This window comes from Crocodylus porosus, unplaced genomic scaffold, assembly GCF_001723895.1.
Source record: "Crocodylus porosus isolate Cpor-Errol unplaced genomic scaffold, CroPor_comp1, whole genome shotgun sequence".
NCBI lineage: Eukaryota > Metazoa > Chordata > Crocodylia > Crocodylidae > Crocodylus > Crocodylus porosus.
This window is the reverse complement of record NW_017728947.1, coordinates 45,649,846-45,670,245: the sequence shown is the minus strand read 5'-3', so window position 1 is coordinate 45,670,245 and position 20,400 is coordinate 45,649,846.

Here is a 20,400-nt window from a genome sequence, read left to right as displayed (position 1 = left end):
CCCCAGCCCCAGCCCCACTCCCTCCTTCAATGCAGGGGGCTCAATCTGCCCAAGCCCAATCTGCCTTCCCTCTCCCATGCCCCTTCTCCCCCCTATTTACCAGCTGGACACTGCTCTCCACGCTGTTGAGCTGTACTCCTGGCTGTGTGAATGCTGCTGCTGAACACATGCACGCAATCTTTACTGGCAACATTATCAGCCATATCACCCAAAAAAGGCCGACTGCCAATAATGTCAATTTTTCTTTTATCGGTATGGATATGATATGGACCAATGTATCAGTGCACCTCTAGCAGCAGCACAATCCAAGGGGACAGCAGCAAAGGCACAAGGCTGCACCTTGTAGCCCAGACATTTCCCCTTCCAGGTCAGGATCTTGCATGGGAAAAGGTAAAAGGTTGGCTGGCCTACACTGGCCAGTGGTGGCAGGAAGTAAGCATATGCCTAGGCTCAGATTAAGTGTTTTGGCTACTTGCGTCTGGCCCAGTGTTCTGTTGGGGAACTGGGCTGAGCTGCTGGATTTAACTTTTTACATTATACTCATTGGAAAAATCATTCCAACTCTGGCAGCCAGAAACATGGTTTTCTATGTATCCTCAATTTAAGCAACATTAAAAACTGTGCAATTTGGCAGTATATTTGGACTTTGATCATTTTTAAAGTACAACAGTGACTTTATGGAGACTTAATCCTCAGCCAAGAGTTAGTTTAACTTCTGTCCCCAATTTTCAAGCAACTTACTGACTGGTATTTATTACACCCCATTACATATTCCTCAGATTATTTAAAATCTGAGGCCAACTGAATGTATAACATGTTCTAAGCCTTTTGTGAAAGCAGTGCAGAATCTTTAGGATTAAAAAAAAGTTATTTAAAAATATTTAGGTGGACCAAATCATTTATCTATAAGGGGTCTATTATATTTAGTATTTATTACCTGCAGAGTGATCCTTCTCTGGAGGATCCACTGATTAGGAAGGGAGGTTTTAAATAAATGCAGAAATTGCCATGGTGATGATATCTTACATAACTTCACAACCATTTACTCAACAGGGTCTAGTCCTTCAACATACCCATGTGGGCAAGTCCATTCAGATAACAGATGCAACAAGGGTAGGTGTTTGTTAGTGCAATTTAAAATGACAAAGTTTAGTAACGGAAAGATTTTGAAGAATAATGTCAGTACATACGTTTTAGTTTACATGTTATTTGCAAACTATTTACCATGACTATTGCCTTGAGTTTTTTTACCTACACCATGTGACCGTTCATATGGCATTGTCCCCCCAAATTGATCTTAAGATGGCTTCACTTCTGGTGTTAATACTGATGTGAATAGTCACACATTTATTTAAAAATATGTATGCACAAAAAAATCTAAAAAAAAAAAACACATTTTCTCTCTGTAATAAGTCTTCCAACAAAATCTTGCATGTCATTTGTTTTTTAAAGATACATGAATAGTAGAGCTGTGCAACATTTCACCAGCTGTTTTGTTTCAATGCTGTTTTGACTCGTTTCAAGCTCAGAACAGCGAAATTGAAACAAAATGAAGGGCTTTGAAACAGCCTCGAAACAAAATGAAATGAGGGCAGTTGAAACATTTCGAGTTTCAAAGCTGAAGCTGGGCCTGCCTGCAGGGAAACAAAGTAAGGAAAGGGAGGGGGAAGAGTAGGAAAGGACTGCTCTGGTATTGACTGTGTAGCTGGCCAGTGACTGTCACCCTTCCCTGAGGTCCCTTCCAATCCCAATGCTCTGGGGGAGGGATGGAAAAACAGCATAAAAAACAGAACCATTTGAACTGAGCTGCTTTCTGCCTTGGGACCAGTTACTGAGCTGTCTTCCAGAAGCTCAGCAGCATTAGACAACAAAGCCTACCAGTTATTTCCTACTTGCTAGTCTAGCAAGTGGGATTCAACAAGACCTTCTGCTTTCTTTCTGTACCCTTTTATTATTACATTCAATGATTGATTCCTTTCAATTTATTCCTCCCTCAAAATCCTCTTTTTGTTTAGTCTATTTTGATTCTTTTCAAATCTGTGCTTTCTCTCACAGTGTGCATTCGATTCACTGAGCAGGGAAGCACAGCATAATTGTATTGCATATTATAATATAGAATTTATATAGGAAAATACATAATTTATATATTTTTATTTTATTACATAAAGACATACAAACAAACATACATAACATAAATACACATACATATATACCTACTACCTAGGAGGCTGATGAAGTGCAGTTCATAGGCTCGTCTGTGAAAAGTAGCTTGTAAATTCCCTTTGAGGATGAGGTCTGAGAGATTGGAGACAGGTAGTGTTCTGTTCTTGTCTTTGATAGATTTTTGGTGTGCGCTCATTCTGGCGCGCAGTGGTTGCTTGCTGCCTACACATATTTTCCATCAGGGCACTTGGTGTACTGTATATGTATTATATTGTGAAAATATCTCCATACTGAAGATATTGTTGGCAGGTTTTGTGTGTCTTATCATGGCACGGGCTGGATCCATTTGGTGTGTTTTGAGCTGTAGAAAGCTGGCTTCTGGTGATGAGGTTAGTGAGGTTCAGTACCTGTTTGAATTTACAAACCACTTTTCACAGATGAGCCTCTGAACTGTACTTCATCAATCTCCTAGATACAGAAACTCCTACAACCTGCCAGACATCTGACTCCCCACGTACCTCTCCACTTTTACCTGCACTGCTACATCCTCCTCCCCCACAGCCTGTCCCTCACCCCGACACCTCCATTTCCATTTTCAGTGACTGGCTTTCTTGCCTGCATTGCACGCCAGCCTCTGATTTCTTTACTACTGCTTCCATCCAGGAACAGCAGATACACAAACTGCAGGTGCTTCCTCAGCCTGACAAAATGTTTTTCAACTCAAAACCTTGCTAAGATATATTTCTGTAATTATTCAGTTGGTCTACTAAAAGATACCAGATTATATTGACCCAAAAAACCTTGTCAACCAGTGCCAGGTCCTTAGACCAACACCCCTAGCACCTGTCCCTCATCAGCTGACCAGAAGGACGCAGGGCCCATGGCACATCTAAGTCCCAGGGCTGGGGCTGGGGCTGGGGCTGGCAGGGAGAGTTCTCTGGCAGCTGCTAGAGAAGAAGCTCCTGCATGAAAGGAAAGGAAGGCTCTGTGACAGTTTTGCTGCCTGAGATGCTGCTGGTTCTAGTGTGCTGCTTACTAAGTTATTACCTGCTGTTATTTAAAGTGGTGGACCATGCTGAGATTGTAGGGGAGGAGGAGACTTCATTGGGACATACTACTGTGTCGTGTAGAGGTCCCAGGGCTGGTGAGGGCATGCCTTAACACACACACAAAGTCACACATCATGAATTCTACTTGTCAGCAGCTTGAGGTGCAGTTTCCCAGAAATCCCTACACTTATCTCCTTGAAACTTGGCAGGCTTCATGGCCTCAGCAGGGTTTACCATCCCTGCTGTTTTCACCTCCCCTGCCGCCATGCCTTCACACTTACAACAGACATGAGTTTTGCTTTCAAGACTTTGAGGTGCAGTTTCCCAGAACCCACTAAATCTATCTCCTTGAAACTTGGCAGGCTTCATGCCCTCAAAAGGGGCTACCATCCCCGCTGTTTTCATCCAAATCTGCCAAAAAATGACAAAGTTCTGTGCTTCCCTATTATAGCCTATGGGCGAAACATCAAAGCAGCACTGAAACAGCAAAACAGTTTTGATGAAATGAAATGGAACAGTGCTTCAAAATGAAACGAAACTTGAAATGAAACACTGTCCCATCAAAACAGCAAAACGGAAGTCGAAACAAAATGGTGCTGTTTCACAAAGTCCTAATGAATAGCAATAAATTTACTGTTTTTATTTTATTGCTAAACATTTTAGTGGTATTTTCCCAGATCTATACATAATATAATATAGAAAGAGTAAACAGATTTGAAAAAAATCAGATCATACTGTAAGGACACAGAAACAGATGCTAGACTGGTACATTTATTGTCTTTATTACTTTGTTTTTATAGTTCATAACAATATGGTAGTCAAAATGCAAGTGCAAGGTAAAATTTGAAAGCAGAAATGTAATGGGTTCCTAATTTAAACTTTTATTCATATACTATCTTAATGAATGCAATGAAAACTTGTAAATCAAACTATTTTTTTTACATAAAATATTTGCATTTTAACTTTTAAATTAAAATATCAAAAAATAATAATTTAAAGAATGTACCTACATATATATAGTATGTATAGTACTATATAGAGTAGTATATAGTATGTAAAAGACACATGTAGATGGTAATTTAATAAGAAAGGCAGAGATCTTTAGAACGAGAAATTAATAATATTCAACATGTCCACGTAATATTTAAATATCCATCTAGCGTTTAGCATAAGGACAATTCATAAGGAACAGTAAAAAGATTTGTAAGTGTGAGCAAGCTGAAAGTTAATATAGTATTTTATTTTTATTCTTATAAGAAGAGAGCAGTCCCCATGTAAAAACAAATGTCCTTCACAAAGTTGTAATCTGTACCTCACTTTTGTACTCAGAGCTGATTGGGTTAGTGACATGACCTCTTGTTTTATGTTCGAACTTTAGTTCAATTCTCAATGTCTGAAAAACGTTTTTAAAATTGTATTTCTAGTTATCCACATGCTACCATATCTAGATAATTCTTTAAAAAAAAAAAATCAAGCAAAACATTTTAAAATAAGCTTTTATTAAAACTGCAGTTAACAGTGTAAAAAATGTCATAGATAATTTTTCTTACTCCATGGCATTCAAATTATATGCTGTTTATGGGCAAATAACATCTTAACTGCTGGAAAAGTTTAAGTCTACCTATATCACATGTCCTTGCAATCAGCACCGAAGCTGCCCTATGTGGACAGAAAAGAAAAAGTAGAATCTAATTCATTCTCTCAAATTTACACACTTCAGGTGAACCAGAAGTCAGGAGCTATCAGGTTATGAAAAACCAGCAGCTGCAACTGGAAGACATATGTTGAAGATTTGGGGGTATTTTAAACATCATTTTTCAAACAACAAAGACTTTTAAAAAATCTTCATATAAAAATTACAGCATTTTGTTAAAGCAAGAATGTTTTGTATGCACAGCATGAACAAATAGACAAAGCAATTCATAATTCTTGGCCCAGTGGGCTAAGCTGTAACATTTACTATTAAAAGCTGTCATAATGAAAAAAGATAAGTGGGAGAGAAAAAAAAAACACCCAACAAAAAAACCAAAAATACTTACCAAAAAAAAAAATGCAAACCGTGGAAAAACATTAGCTGGTTAGGGACACTCACAGTACTACAAGGTTCCAAGGTTATTAAATAGCTTCTTCCTTTCCCTACCACTGACCCCTCAGGAAGCAAATTTTTTACTGTGCTCAACTTCTCCACTCTGAAGGACCAGATGAGTAGCGTGGAGTCAGTCCAGAGGCCTAATCTAGCATGGGGTAGGTCTATGGGTGCACTGATGTGACTGTACATGCTGAATTCTACCACAACATGACCCCATGTGCCAAATCTAGCTGAGAAGCAATTACTTGCCAGAGCTATTTGGCATGTGGATCATGTCCTTTCAACCAGCAAGGCTCCCCATGCATGGTTCAAGAATTTTGGCACTGGGGGAACAGTGGCAGCTCTGGGAGCAATTAATGTTGCTACTGCTCCCCCACTGACCTCTGGAGAGCCCCATGGGCCAGATGACACATGTCCGTGGACTGGAGATTGAGCACTATTGCTGTACGACAAGGGAATGAAAGCTTACACACATTAATGGATATCAGAAAAAAAATGCAGCTCCAGGAGATCTGACAAAACTCATACAGTGAACTCAGTTATAATAATAAAATTGTAGTTTATTGTTAAAATAGTTGTTTAAGAAAGATGATGTATAAAGGCACATACTATTTTAAATTAACTTGTATCTTACCCCAAAATAAGTCAAAACCTTTGCAGATTCAACTCAAGGTTTCCACAGATATTAAGAAACTAATACAATCTGCGTAATTAAAGACACTAATCTGAATTTTAATTGAAAGTATTTTACATCTGGCCTCTGTTACGCTTAAAAGGAGAACAAGATAACTTAATGAATGCTGAAAATCACAGAGTGATGTCTTCAAAGAAATTGTTTTAAAATAATTACATGTATTTTATGTGGCAATAATTTTTTTTTAAGAAAGCAAATGTGATTGTACCTGATTATGCAGTGAAACAAGTTGTCCTTAATAGTTTACAATGAACTGATGACATGGCTTTTATAGTCCTTGTGACAAGCTCAGGTATTCTGCCTTCCCCAGGTTCCAACGCCCCTAGGGCCAGACTGGCCTGCCCATGTTCTCTGGTCTCCTCTATCTCCTGTCTCTCAGCTGCCATGGCTTGATGTTGCATATATGAAAGAGAGGCTGCCCACAGGGGCTGAGGTGACCTATTCCTTGGTGCCTTTTACTTCTCTGTCCTCATTCCCACAGGTGTACTTCCTCTTTAAAAGGGACTTAGTGGCTTTAGGGTCTAGAATCATGAGCTCCAGCTGCCTCTGCAGTCATGCCTATGCTTCACAGGTTACTTATTTGCCCCTTGTCAGGAATCTCTTGGTCCCAAATAGACAGTAGGCTTCTCAGGCCCCAAACCCTTGCTCAGGCTTCAGCCTTCTCAGCTTTTGCCCTTTTTATATGACTAAACCCCCTCAGTCCAGGTCCACTGCCTTGGACTCTGGGTTCCAGGGCCCCAGCCCCACATGTCTCTGATCAAAGCTAGTCTTTACAAACATAGAGTATCCCTGGCAACCTGCTCTGTTGTCTCTGGACCTTCCCTGCAGCCACACCTTGTCCTCTGGATATAAACTTAAATAAAGAAAAGAAAACTAAGACACCAGGGATTAACCATAAAGGCTGTAACTCCAACTCAACCCCCTCAAGGCCACTACTAATGTCGTCATTATAAGGCTTGGCCTCAATTCCCCCAGCCCTAGGGTACCTCCCTTCCCCCTGGCAGCCCGTTCTGCCTCCCAGCTCTTTCCCTTGCATCTTGCAGGCCTGGACTAAGAGAGTGGGTTTATATGCAGGCAACCTACACCCCTTCCGGTCAGCTGACTGTTGCCCCAGGAGATGTGCCCAGCATTTCCTACTTAGCCTAATAAGCTGTCGGACTGCTCTTACACTGCAGCTTTCCCAAGTTCATTAGCAGGCCCAGGCCTCAAGGCTGGAGTTCTTGTTGGGGCTGGCTGTAACGGCAGTGCTCCTGCAAGCTATGAAAGTCCTGCTCCCACTTCTATTTCAGTTAATAGGGTTAGGGTTCCTTGTTACCATTCTAAATATTGCAAAGGGCAAACGACTCTCAGACTGGATTTTGTTGTTAATCAGTTTGATCTGAATACTTAGTTTAGAGGAAAACAATCTGACAAGTAAAATCAAACAACAAGGAAGGGAAAACAGAGAGAGAGTGCTGAGAGCATTTTTTTCTGCATTTACCTTTTCTGATAATTATATTTTTCAAACTTGATCCAGAAAATTTTTCACTTTCCAAATCCTATCCTATGTTAGGGCCCACCAATGCTGCAAACCTTTGCCCATATGTAGACCTTACTCAGTTGAGCCATCTCTGTGTACTCAAGGGAATTACTTTATTCATTCGCCTGTTTGGGAAAATAAGTTAAGAAAACAATCATGGATGCTAAGAAAAGATTTTCAGCTCTTTATATGGAGCTCACACAATTAAATTCCACTGACTTCAATGGGGTTACTCATGTGAGTAACTGATTACCAGTTAAAGGATGCAATCAAGGCTTAATTCCAGCGAGCTGATATCAGCTAACTGCCAGTGGCAACAGCAATGTACTTAACATTCTTGTAGAGAAGATAATAAAAAGTTGTAGCATTCTAGCTTATTTTCCCTTACATTTATTTTTTCATAATGTTTCTGGACACTTTAAGTTATTCATTTCCCCATCACCATCTACTCAATACATTCCAACAAACAAACATCATTAAAAAGTTAACCACCAAACTGGAAGTCTACCCAGAAATGCACTGGCAGCCAGGCAAACCCTGGAGCCCAGATGTAATGTACTACCAATGTAAGAATCCACCTAGTATTAGGCTGACATTTAAGATTTGTTTGCACAGAAATGATCATTCAAATTAAGGCAGAGCATGAATTTAAAGCAAAACAGTTATTTTTATTAGACAGTATCAGCAGAATGCACTATTCCTATGTTGATGAAAAAAGGTCTCTCTTAACTACCCTTTAATACAAAAGATTAAAAAATCTTTTATTTTTTAAAATTTAGGTGTACCAATAGCAACGTCTAGAGGGTGCTCTTCTTAATTATGATAATTCTAATATCGAGAGCTGTGTGAAACACCATCATTACATTTCAACATCCATTTCAATGTTTCAAAGGGATAGTGTTTTGTTTAGTTTTGAAGCACTGTCTTGTTTTGTTTCGTTGAAACTGTTTCGCTGTTTCAACGTGTTTCAATATTTTATCCATAGGCTATAATAGGGAATCATGAAAATACCTAAGACTTTGTCCTTTCTTGCCTGATATGGATAAAAATTGTAGGGATGGTAGCCCCTTCTGCAGGCATGGAGCCTGCCAAGTTTCAAGGAGATAGGTGCAGAGGTCTCTGGGACACTGCACCTTAAACAGTTCAAAGCAAAACTCCTGACACTTGCCAGCAGCAGCAGCCTACTGTCATCCAGCACACAGATCTGGGGGCCTGGACCCCTGGAAGGGCTGTGGGGCCAGACTCCTCCCAGGGGTGCAAGCCCCCAGATATGTGCACTGGATGAGAGGCGGCTGCCGCTGCCACCTGGGACTGGCACTGGGCACAGCCCAAGCACAAGCCCAGTGCCAAAGAAGATTGCTGCTGCTGCTGGTCCCCAGAAGGCAATGGCAGCCTTCTCTCATCCGGTGCACAGATCCGTGGGCTTACGCCTCCGGGAGAAATCTGACACTTTTGAAATGTTTCAAGTGCCCATGTTTCATTTCAAAGATTTTTGAAGCCTTTTGTTTCATTTCAATTTTACTGTTTCAAGCTCAAAATGTGTTGAAACAGCTTGGAAACAAAACACCTGGTGAAATTTCATACAGCCCTACTAATACATACCTCAAATTTTGGTTTTTCATTGTCTGATACAGTTAATTAATGAACAGTGGTTAAAAGCATGTCAACAAACAGCAGCACAGTAAATACTTAAGGAAATTTTTGAAAAATCTTTTTAATTTTATAATAAATAAAAGCAAACACACACATTTCTAGTAGAAAACTGAGTAAACAAAACCTTCAATACAAAAATTGTTGTAATTCGAGTCAGATTTCTTGTCCATTTTTAATTATGAAGATATGAGTCAATACAACGTTGCTGATATATTCTGATAACATGAGACTGGGTTCTGACCCAAGCTATATATCCATGAAAGAGACTTTAAAAGGATATGAAATGACTCTTATTCCTCTAGATGAGTTAACTACAGCAAGGGGCACTATGCAAAGGGAGATCACCCTCCACAGGTTTCAGTTCTCTTCCTTTTGGGGGCAGGCATAGAATAAGGGATGGAGACTAGCTTTATTCTTTCATCTGATTTTTCACATACATGTGTAGATGCACATAAATGTAGATGTTCTAAACCAGGTGAAATAATATAGTAGCAATTTTAGTTTGGGGGAGGGGACATAATATACTTTTAAAGTAGCATTTTGGAGCTAGTAAAAGACTTTCTGTAAACATTTTCAGCTTTGTGTGAAACTATTATTTTTCTACAGAAAAAATAGTTTAAATTAACATATTCCTTCAATGCATATTCAGGAATTTTATTTCATTCAGGTTCTACACTAATTTTAAAGTAATATATAAACCATGATGTGTAGGGCTGGGACAGCAACAGGATAAAAATGCATTTTTGCTGCTGTGGAGTTCATGGGTGATAAAGGCCTATTATTCATAAAATAACCTGCAGCAATGTGTATTTCAGTTACTAATCTGTTGAACAATCAGCGACATCATCATAAGTAAATAGCCCAAATAGGATTGCTGACTGCAATGGTAGCAACTCCCGTCCCTCACTTTAACTGAAATTTGAAAAGTTGATTTAGACTGTGCTTCTGATTTGAAGCCAAACTGTCCTTTCATATAAGACTTCAGACATTTCTTCAAAAGTCTAATGTATCATTGGACATATCTGTATCATTTTTACAGCTACATCACGAAAATGAGAATTCCTTTTCTGCCCTTAAAATACTAACTATGTTCATAAACTTTCATAGTATTGACCAGTAATGTTTTCATTTTCCATCAAGGTTCATATCTTTCAAACAGTTATTCAGCATAGCCTTCTTTTTTATCACCACTTGCCAGAGATTATTCTTTGTTTATGGAATAGCCACAATATGTTAATGCTTTCTAGACATTCAAGAAGGGAAGCTCCATGATTCAATGAACTAACTCTCCAAAGACAGGCAGGTAGACAGATGTTAGGGAAAAAAACAAACAAAACAAACAAAAAGGCCTGCAAAGTTGATTAAAAATGCTAGAAGTAGCAGGGTAGAAGCTGGTCACAAAAACAAGCTTACATACACTAACAGAAACTTAAATACAACAGGGTAGGGAGAGGTCTTGCAGATAAACTCTGGGAGACAGTAGCATGCACTCAGGATGCATGGCAGAAAAAAACTATGGCAAGAAAAGCTGACAAATTAGCCAGCTAGGAAACAAGAAAAGAATACAAGCAAAGAGATAGTTATGTATTTTCTTTTATAGTTTAGTTCATCTTTATAAACTTCTGTAATTCGTTAGCTATTATATAATGATTCCCACTGTTACTAGGACAAATGTGGGTGCACGCATGCACATACATCACCCCCCTCTAACAGTGGTCCACTGTGGAACTTGCCTTCACAGTGGAGTTCAGTTGAAGGATACTGGTCTGCACCTTTCATAGACGGCATTCTTACAGAAGTATACATTCCCTGTTGTGAATACTGGAAATACAAATCAAATTTGTGCTTAATTTTTCTAATGAATTTTTCTCGCATTAGAATTTATGAAGCCATTACAGCATAGAACAGGTCCTCCTTCAAAATGAGGCTCAGAACTATACATGAGGACTTTCATAAATATGTCCAAGACCCACTTCTTCACTGGAGCTCCAAAATACCTGTTAACCAAATTTTCTTGTGGTGCCCTCCTTTCAATCTATCCTTACACAGTTTCGTATATCCCGAATATTTTACCACCTGTTCTTTTACTACTTATATTTTTTCTTTCTGTTCTTATTGCTTTTCTCTGAATTATCCAGATTCTTTGTCATTTTGTATACTATTCATGAAACTTTCTATCTTTGACTCTGGAAAGAACAGCATCTCATGCTTTCGAGTTCACTGTTGCAAAGACATCATTTCAGAACCCTGTCAGAATTTTTTGAAGACAGATAGTAGTCAATTTGTTACCAAGAACGTATCACAACAAAAGATACTCTAGTTTAACTTTTGATTCCCTTTTCTCTTGCCATATTCTGGTTCAGCTAAACTTCAGGAATCAAAATAATTACCTTACCAGAAAAAAATTAAATACAACTCCAAACAACTTTAAAAAATCATTTTTCAGTTATTCTCCCCAGGTTTCCCTCTGCATACCAATTTAATCTTTTCCCTCATCCACACCCTGAAGGGCAAGTTAATTATGTGTGAATCTACTTTCATGAATATATCATCTTGCAAGGTTCTCCATTCTGTAGCCTGAATGCCAAACTGGTGATGCATAGGTAAACTTTCTTTTCTTTTTTAATACTCTTTAGGCAGCAGCAGCAGAGTAGAACATGAACCAAGAACTCTGCTGGCCATTGCCCACAGGTATCTGTTTGTTAAAATAGTGCCCTCTGAATGTTCTGTTTGGTTGCTTTCAATGAAAAGAAAAAAACTCATAAACACTGATTTAAACAGATCAAATTGTAATCAAGTCAGTCCCCAAATAGATTCTATTCTAGAAGCTAAGATAACTTGGGATGTGAGTGATGATACACTTCCTGTCTCTAGCGCTAGGGACACAAGTTATACATAAACTAGTTTAAGTGATCAGAAACTAATTTAAATCTGTAACAGAACAGAAGTTCAGTGCACATTAACCAGTTTCAAAATGGCCGAAACTGATTTTAGATAACCTGGTTGAATGTAGGTTGAATCTACTCCCTCCACCATTGCGGACCATTGTACAGGTTTGTGTGCATCTATCTTGTTTCTCTCTCAGCATTGCGAACCCCCTCCCTCTCCTTCCTCCCCCCACTTCCCCACCCCCAGAGTTAGTTGGCTAACATTGTATTTTCTGTAACCTAGTTGTGTTGCCCTCCTCACCCCCACGCCTCTCATGTTAGTTCCTTGCTCGGGTGGTCTGTATCTCCCTACTGGCTTTGTCATCTTTTTGGTTCAATAACTCTTAATATCTACTAATAAAAGCAATCTGTCTTACCTGATTTGGGTTAAACTGGTTTATGGAAGTTCTGTCCCAGACCTCTTCTTGGTTTAAGTTAAGTCAGGGTCCCCCCAGCACCCCAGCATGCTTTTGACCCCTGGACTGGGCTATACTGTCTGCCATAGAAAGCAGGGTGGCCCCACCCCTCTGCTCTTCAGCTGGAGCAGAGGCAGAGGTTGACCAGATGCCGGATGGCATGGCCCCCTGAAGTAAGCGGGTTTATTTGGTCTCCCTCCCCTTTATCCCTGGGGGACCACAGCTGGGATCTGCCTGGCTGGGGTGGAGCAGCCCCTGTCAGAGTCCTCGTCACTCTAGCGGCAGGGGCAGGGGCAGGGGCGGGGCAGGGGCAGAGTCGGCCAGCATGGCTCTGCCATCCATTCGTCTCATTCAGGGCTGAGGCTGGGGCTGGGGCTGCGGAGCTAAGCTGGGCCTGACCACCGGCACTGCTGAGGGTGGGAGTGGAGGGGTCAGACCAGGCTGGACTGCGGGGCCCCTTCCCAGCCAGCTGCAGTGCGGGCTGGGGCCATGGGAGCTGTGCGACTGGATTCTCTTAGCTTCCCACACCCAGGCTGGCCTGGGGCTGTCATGGAGCCACAGCTGACTGGGAAGGGCCCTGCCCCCACAGCCTGGCCCATACACAGGCGGTGACTGGCTAAGCAGGGGCATAGAGGTAACACCACTACAGCTGCAGGCAGGCATCTTGGCAGCTGGACTGGCTGTGCTGGACGAGTCCTTCATGTTCACAGCTGCCTAGGCTGGCTTGGAGGTGCCAGTGGGCCCAGAGCCCAGGAGCCGCCTGTTGCGGGGGCTTGTGTGCCTGCAGCCACTGCCACCATGTCCCCTGCACAGTGCCTGCTTGTCTATTTCATGTAGCAGCTACACACGGATGAATAAGCACCATGCAGGGGGAGCAGTGGCTGTGGGCACACAAGCCCCTACAGTGGGAAGTTGCCAGGCTCTGGGCCTGCCAGTGCCTCCAAGCTGGACCGGGCAGTTATGGGCACAAAGGACTCATCCTACCCAGCCGGTCCAGCTGACAAAGTGCCTGCCCACAGCTGCAGTGGTGTCACCTCTGCGCTGGTGCTGCTATCTGCCTGTCTCACCCGGGGCCAAGTCAGGCTGCCTGCGGGCACTGCTGAGGCCAGGCATGGTGGGGCCAGCCTTTCCCAGATGACTGTGGCTCTATGAAAGCCTGGCCTGGCCTGGGCACATGGAATTGGGAACAATCTGGACACACAGCTCCCATGGCCCCAGCCTAAACCACAGCTGGCTGAGAAGGGCCATGCCCCCGCAGCTCAGCCAGCCCCTCTGTACCTGCCCTCAGTAGCACCTGCAAGCTGGCCCAGCTCAGCCCCGCAGTCCCAGCCCCAGCCCCAGCCCCAGGTGAGGTGGGTAGATGGTGGGGCCATGGCGGCCAGCTCTGGCAAAGCCCCCTGCCATGCAAGTGGACAGGAGGGCAGAAAGCCAAGCAGATGCCCTGTGCCCATGCCTGAGAGGGACAGGGGAGTTCAATCCCCCTCTTCACCTGAGATGCTGCCCTGGCCCGTGTCTGGCCATGCCCCCCTGCCCCCTCCCTCCAAGGACAAAGAGGGCAACAGCTACTTTCCGTTCCTCATCCAGGCACACCCCTGCTGTAGGCCAGGATGGGAGTTTAAACCCCTCCTCAATCATACTCAGTGGCCTGCCAGGGCCTGGCCACCGCCCCCGCCCCGGTCAGCTTCCCTCCAGCCGTGTGGCAGCTGCCAGAAGGAAGGTAGGTCTCTTTCTAGCACCCCTCAGCTTCTAGTCAGAACAACTGCAGGCATATGGCTGCATATCTGGAATCAAAGTGAATGTCTATTCACTTGCAAATCGGTTCAATCTATGTAAGTTAGACTAACCTGCAAAGATTAAATCAATTCAGGCTCAGGCTTTTTGAATGTTTGTACTTAGCCTACAGCTCCACCTCTTTAGCAGCCAAGCTATTAGGGAGAGGAATCCCCAGCTGGAATGGAAGTGGGTCACCCTTGCTCCAAAGGCCAGATTCTGAATAGGATGGAATTGGCTATGACAATATAAAACAGAGTTGATAACTGTAGATTGTATATGATAACAAACTAAAATATAAGACAACAATAATAGACCTTTTGGTCAAGATGTTAATACAATGGGGGCATGTCTACCTGAGGTTTACTGTGAAGTTAACTTATTGCGTGCTTACACTTGTTCCCCTATTAGGCTGGAGTAAACTAATTAACTGTGCAGCAGGATAGTACTTGCCTGCTGGCTAGCCCCAACACTGAAGCACTGTTTTGCCCCAGCCAGCCCCTGTACAGCACTTTGAGCTGGGGGGAGCTTCCCTGGGCTGGTAGGCTGACCCCACCCACCACAGCTGCTCCAACTTGGTTCAATGCAGTGCAAGATGCACGTTCAAATGGTGCACCTGGGAGCAATAAATTCCAGAGTTTATTGCTTTGCATTATTTGCACATGTAGATGCACCCCGGATGTATAAATATGGAGTTAGAAGCTTAATTTAATTCCCCAAATATACCTCCTGAACTCCAAACAGTTCCTACTGTTACTGGAAGAATGTGTTCTAGTGAAAAGGGTACTGTACACAGAGTCAGACCGGGGGGGAGAGGGGCACGACAGGGTTTGACTCTGTCACCGACTTGCCTTATGACCTTGGTAAGTCATTTAATTGTTCTTTGCTTAGCTTTCCTGTCCAACAGTCTGCCTGTCCTATCTATTTACATTTCAAGCTCTTGCAAGCAAGGATTATCCCTCGCTGTGTGGTCATACAGTGCCTACACATATTCAGCCTTACCTAATCTCATCTGGGACCACCAGATGCCTCTGTCACAAAAACAGCAAACCACAATGACTGTTCATTGAAACTACCTTGCATGTGTCCTCCCAGATACACTAGCAACAAGGTACATATGAAGGTACTGTGCACTATGATGGCAGTTATTTTGCAATTTTACAAGTTGAAGATTCACAGTTTCCTGTTCAGGGAGACAAATTTATTTTCAGTTTCCCCATGGAAAGGAAGTGTGATTAACTATTGTCTGACCTAGAGATGGGTCATGAGGATACATTACATGCCAAAGTCCATCTGTAATAGTATTCTACTTCCTAGATCACGATCAGAAAGCATCTGTCAAAGCCCAATCTCATACCTTCAGGGATTCAAGCACAGAACATGGTGACCTGACACTTCCCTGCATAAAAACACTCATCTGATTGTTAACCAGGACCAACTTTTACACTAAAAGTCCTTGGTAATCTCAGGACCACTCTTTCCTCCACAAAATTTACTCCTGGAGTTCTTTTATTTGTGTTCCCCTTCCCAGGTTGGACATATCTATGCTTAGCTTGGATGGAAGGAGTTTTGAAATCATTCCTAAATACAGTGACCAGACTGTAAGCAGGTTAGTCATCCCTCCCCTGGATTAAAAGTGTGTGCAAGTGTTCAAATGAAACAATAGAAGTTAAGCAGTTCAGTTCAAGCAGCTGAAAACTCTACTGATAGAACTGTATATAACAGAGGTGGGCAAAACACAGCCAAGGCATTTTGTCTGGCCCAGACAAGATCCTTTGGCCCCATCCAGCCCAGGTATAGGGGGCAGTCTGGGCCATGGCGTGTGCACCTGGTCTCGCCATCCCTAGGTGCATAGCAGGGCTGGGGCAGCATAGCAGCTGGACTCCCATTTTCTGGCAACCCCAGCAGTGGCTCCTTCTGGCTGTACTCCTAACCTGGCCTTGCAACTTGGGCACGCTAGCTTGTGTGCCTGCACCCACCATTGGGGGCAGGACCCACATGGGTAAGGCACATGACTGGGTGGATGGGATGGGGCCCACAGGCAAGGAGCAGCATCCAGGAGCAGAACGGGCAGGCAGGGTGGGGGATCAGGATTGTGGGGTGGTGACAGTCAAGCTGAGCCCAGGGCTGAGCTATGTTCCATTGCCAGCACATCCCTGAGATGGGCACTGATTCTGCAGGCAGGGGTGTGTGGGGAACAGATTGTGGCTCTGCCCCAGGCCCTAGACCCATGCTGTCTCCACCCCACAATCCTGATCCCTATCTAACCGGCTCTGCCTGCCCATCCTGTGCCTGGATGCTGCTCCCCTCCTACAACCCCATCCTATCCATCTCACTGAGCACTCTGCCCACACAGGTCCCACCTGGTCTCCACAGAGACCCCAGGATCACTGGGTGGTGGACAAGGCAGTGGGGAGCTTCTCCCCTGTGCAGCACTTCAAAGCTGGTGCCCAAAGTCCCATGAAGGAGCAGGACTCTAAGAGTGCTTGCAGATGCCCCAGGAAGCTGCTCTGATGCTCTGCAAATTAGAGCACATCGGAGCAGATTGAGTTGCCTGAAGCATGCTAATTAGCGTTCTCCAGTCAGCCTCCACGTCTCATCATTAGCATCAGCAAAATGGTGACAGGGGCCCTTTAACTAAAGGTCATTCAATGAGCTTTAGTTAAAGCACCCTTGCTGCCGTTTTGAAGAGCAGCAATGCTGATACCCTTTTAAACATGCTCATGTTCCCTTTTAAACACCTCTTCTTCAAGCAGAACATTCCTATTTCCTTCAACCTCTCTTCATAATGCTTGCCTGGATCTGGCCCTACATGCCATATATAGCATGCAGGGTCATGCTATTTGACCCACCCAAGGATCCAGAAATTTTGGCAGCAGGAGAGTAGCAACGAATGCTCCCATTGCTCCCCTCCCACCAAATTTTTGCCAGATGACACAGCTGTGTGGACTTGGGGTTGAACACCCCTGCTTCAAAAGAAGAAAACTAACCACCTCATTGTCATACCCATTGTCTTTCTAAATTCTGCCTTGTTTCCTGCAATGATTGTTCTAAAGCCCAAATTTTCCTTTTGGTTCACATGAATAAAACCTGGCATTCCAACCTTCATCTTGTGTCTTGAATGACCACTACAGTCTTTTCCTGTGCTCTACTATTACTCATTTGAAATACTGCTCCAAGGACAATGGTCCTGACTCATCTTTATAACATGCATTCCTCCCATGAATACCCTTCATCCACTGCAGCAAACTCAAATGACTTTTCTTCTCTTTTAAGGGTTTCCATGGTTGATAGAAAACTATTTTATTTTAATTTTAAAAAGATAGTATTTTTATTCTTTAAAATGACATTTGTTTTTTAAATATAAACTTGTTTAAATGGAATCTAGATTTAATATAAAATATCTTAAAGCCTAAATTTATTAGTTTCTTAAAACATTTAGATATAAAAATATGCTGAATCCCATAGACTCATAGAGAGGTAGGGCTAAAAGGGACCTCCACAGGTCATCTAGACCAACCCCCTGCCTGAGGTAGGATCGTCCCAAGCCAAACCATCCTACATAAGTGCATAATTTAACTTCTGCACCCGTCTGGCCTCAAACATCCGGTCACGCGCCGAGCAGCTCCATATGTTCAGGGTTGTTCCCTTATCCATCCCTGGTGTCCTGTTGTGTAGATGTCCCTCCCCTGGGTAGTCTCTCCCCCAATCTCGCCAGCCACGACTTTGTGTCTTAATTCAGTGGTGGAGGTCCAACTACTAGGGTTCTCGCGTGTACGGGACCAATGGACGTTGATCTTCTGTGAGGCTCTACCTCCCCTATACCTCGCCCTTGCACCCTGCCTTGATGGGTTCCTGATGACCTTTGGACCGATCCCCGACTGTTTATGTCCCATGTCTTCTTGCAGCGACAGGCTACGAGTCTGCTGGACCAAACCCTCACTCTCCCTACCAGGTCTCACCACCGTCTATCTTCCATTGAGACTGCACACCCCCTTTAGGTTTAGCCAACACTCGGGATCTCTATGCTATACCTCTCAACCCCTCCAAAAGCGGGAAACTGAAAGAAAAACAAAAGAGAAAAATACCAACAACAGAGAAATACATGTGCTGCTTAGGAGAGGCCTTCTGCCCCCTTATCGTGTGTTCCCACAGCCGACTCTACCCCAACAGGCTTCGACCCCTAAGGCCCCTAGCTGGCCCTGAACTGGGGTCCATATTGGACTGCCGGCTACTATGTTCTCTCCTCCAGTCTTCGCCCAGCCCATGAATTCACTGGACCCTTGGTGGTCCCTCTCACTGCGTCTTCCCTCATGTCTCCCACTGGGCAGCTCTGTGCTACTGGGGCCCATCTTCTGCAGCCCTTCCCGCTGCTCATGCCCTTCGTCAGCGCCTAGGACACCTCTTCAAGCCCACCCGAGCCCACGACGGCCCCACCTGGTCTGGCATCTTGACCTCTGCAGGCCCTTCCAGCTCTTTGGGGTAACTTTGAGGGGTCCATCCTGAGAGGTACAGAGGGCCCCATCTGTCACCAGGACCCCTCTACATATGAGGTCTACTGCCTACCTGGAGCAAAGATTCAGGACGTGAAGGGGATGATCCAAGCCATGATCCAGCGCACCGATTACTACCCTATGGTCCTAATCTATGTGGGTACTAATGATGTGGCCAGAAGCCCTGATTGCCTGATGGCAGACTACCACACTCTGGGGTGCATGCTAAAGGAGATAGGCACACAGGTGGTTTTCTCTTCTATCCTACTAGTGAGTAGACGTGGAAGATGGCATGCACCATGCATCACGGAGACCAACTGGCGGTTTTGGGAATGGCATCTCGAGGCGGGCTTTAGCTTCCTCGACAATGACCAGCACATCACAACAAGAGACATGCTCAGATGGGATGGGTTCCACCTTTCCCCTAAAGGTAAGCATGTGTTTTCTTCTACACTGGTGGATCTCTTCTGGCAGGCTTTAAACTAGGCTTGTTGGGGGAAGGGGAAGACGAGGGTGGAGGAAACATCGGACTGCCAGACCAACCAACACCCACAAGTACAGCCCAGCCTAGACCGACGAGTGGAACATATACACAGGTAAGTGACAGGGGCCAGGGTAATGCTGGAAGTAGGGGGCCAGTGCACACATCCACAGGAGGCCTCAAATGCCTCTACACAAACGCTCGTAGTATGGGAAACAAGCAGGAGGAACTTACTCTCCTGCTAGCTGACACCAACCCGGACATAGTGGGGATCACTGAAACGTGGTGGGACTCAATGCATGACTGGGCGGTGAACGTCAAGGGCTATAGGCTGTACAGGAGGGACAGGATAGGAAGGAAAGGTGGGGGCCTGGTAGTCTATATTAAGGAGGAATACACATCCTTGTCAATTAATAAAGAATCAGAAGAGGGGCACTCTGAAGTACTTTGGGTTAGAATACAAGGCAGTCAAGGGGAAAGAGACTTAACGGTGGGGGTCTACTACAGACCTCCCAAGCAAGGGGAAGAGCTAGACTGGGAATTCTTAAGTCAGCTCACAGAGATAGTGAAGCCAAAGGATGTGGTCATCATGGGGGACCTGAACTTTCCAGACAACTGCTGGGAAGAGCAGTCAGCCAGGTCTGACCGCTCACGTAGGTTCTTAGCCAGAATGCAGGACCTCCATCTAACCCAGGAGGTGCACAGCCCCACCAGGGGAGATGCCTTGTTGGACCTGGTACTGGCCACGGGAGACAACCTGGTGAGGGGCTGCGGGTGCTCGACCACCTGGGTGACAGTGATCATCGCCTGCTGGAATTCATCCAGCACAAGGTGACAAAGGCAGCAAGGCAGCAGCCCTAGATTTCAGAAGGGCGGACTTCAATGAGCTAAGGAGAACAGTTGGGGAAGCACTGAGGTACCAGAGGGGAGAGAAGCCAGGTGTCCAAGAAGAGTGGTCGCTCCTTAAGGAGACGATCCTCCAAGCCCAAAGGGAGGTAATCCCAACACAGATCAAAGGGAGCAGAAGGGAGCATAAGCCCCCATGGCTCACCAAAAGCATCCGGGAATGTCTCCTAGCTAAAAGGGAGGTGTACACCCAATGGAAGGGAGGAGCCATCACCAGGGAGGATTATACTGCAGTTGCTC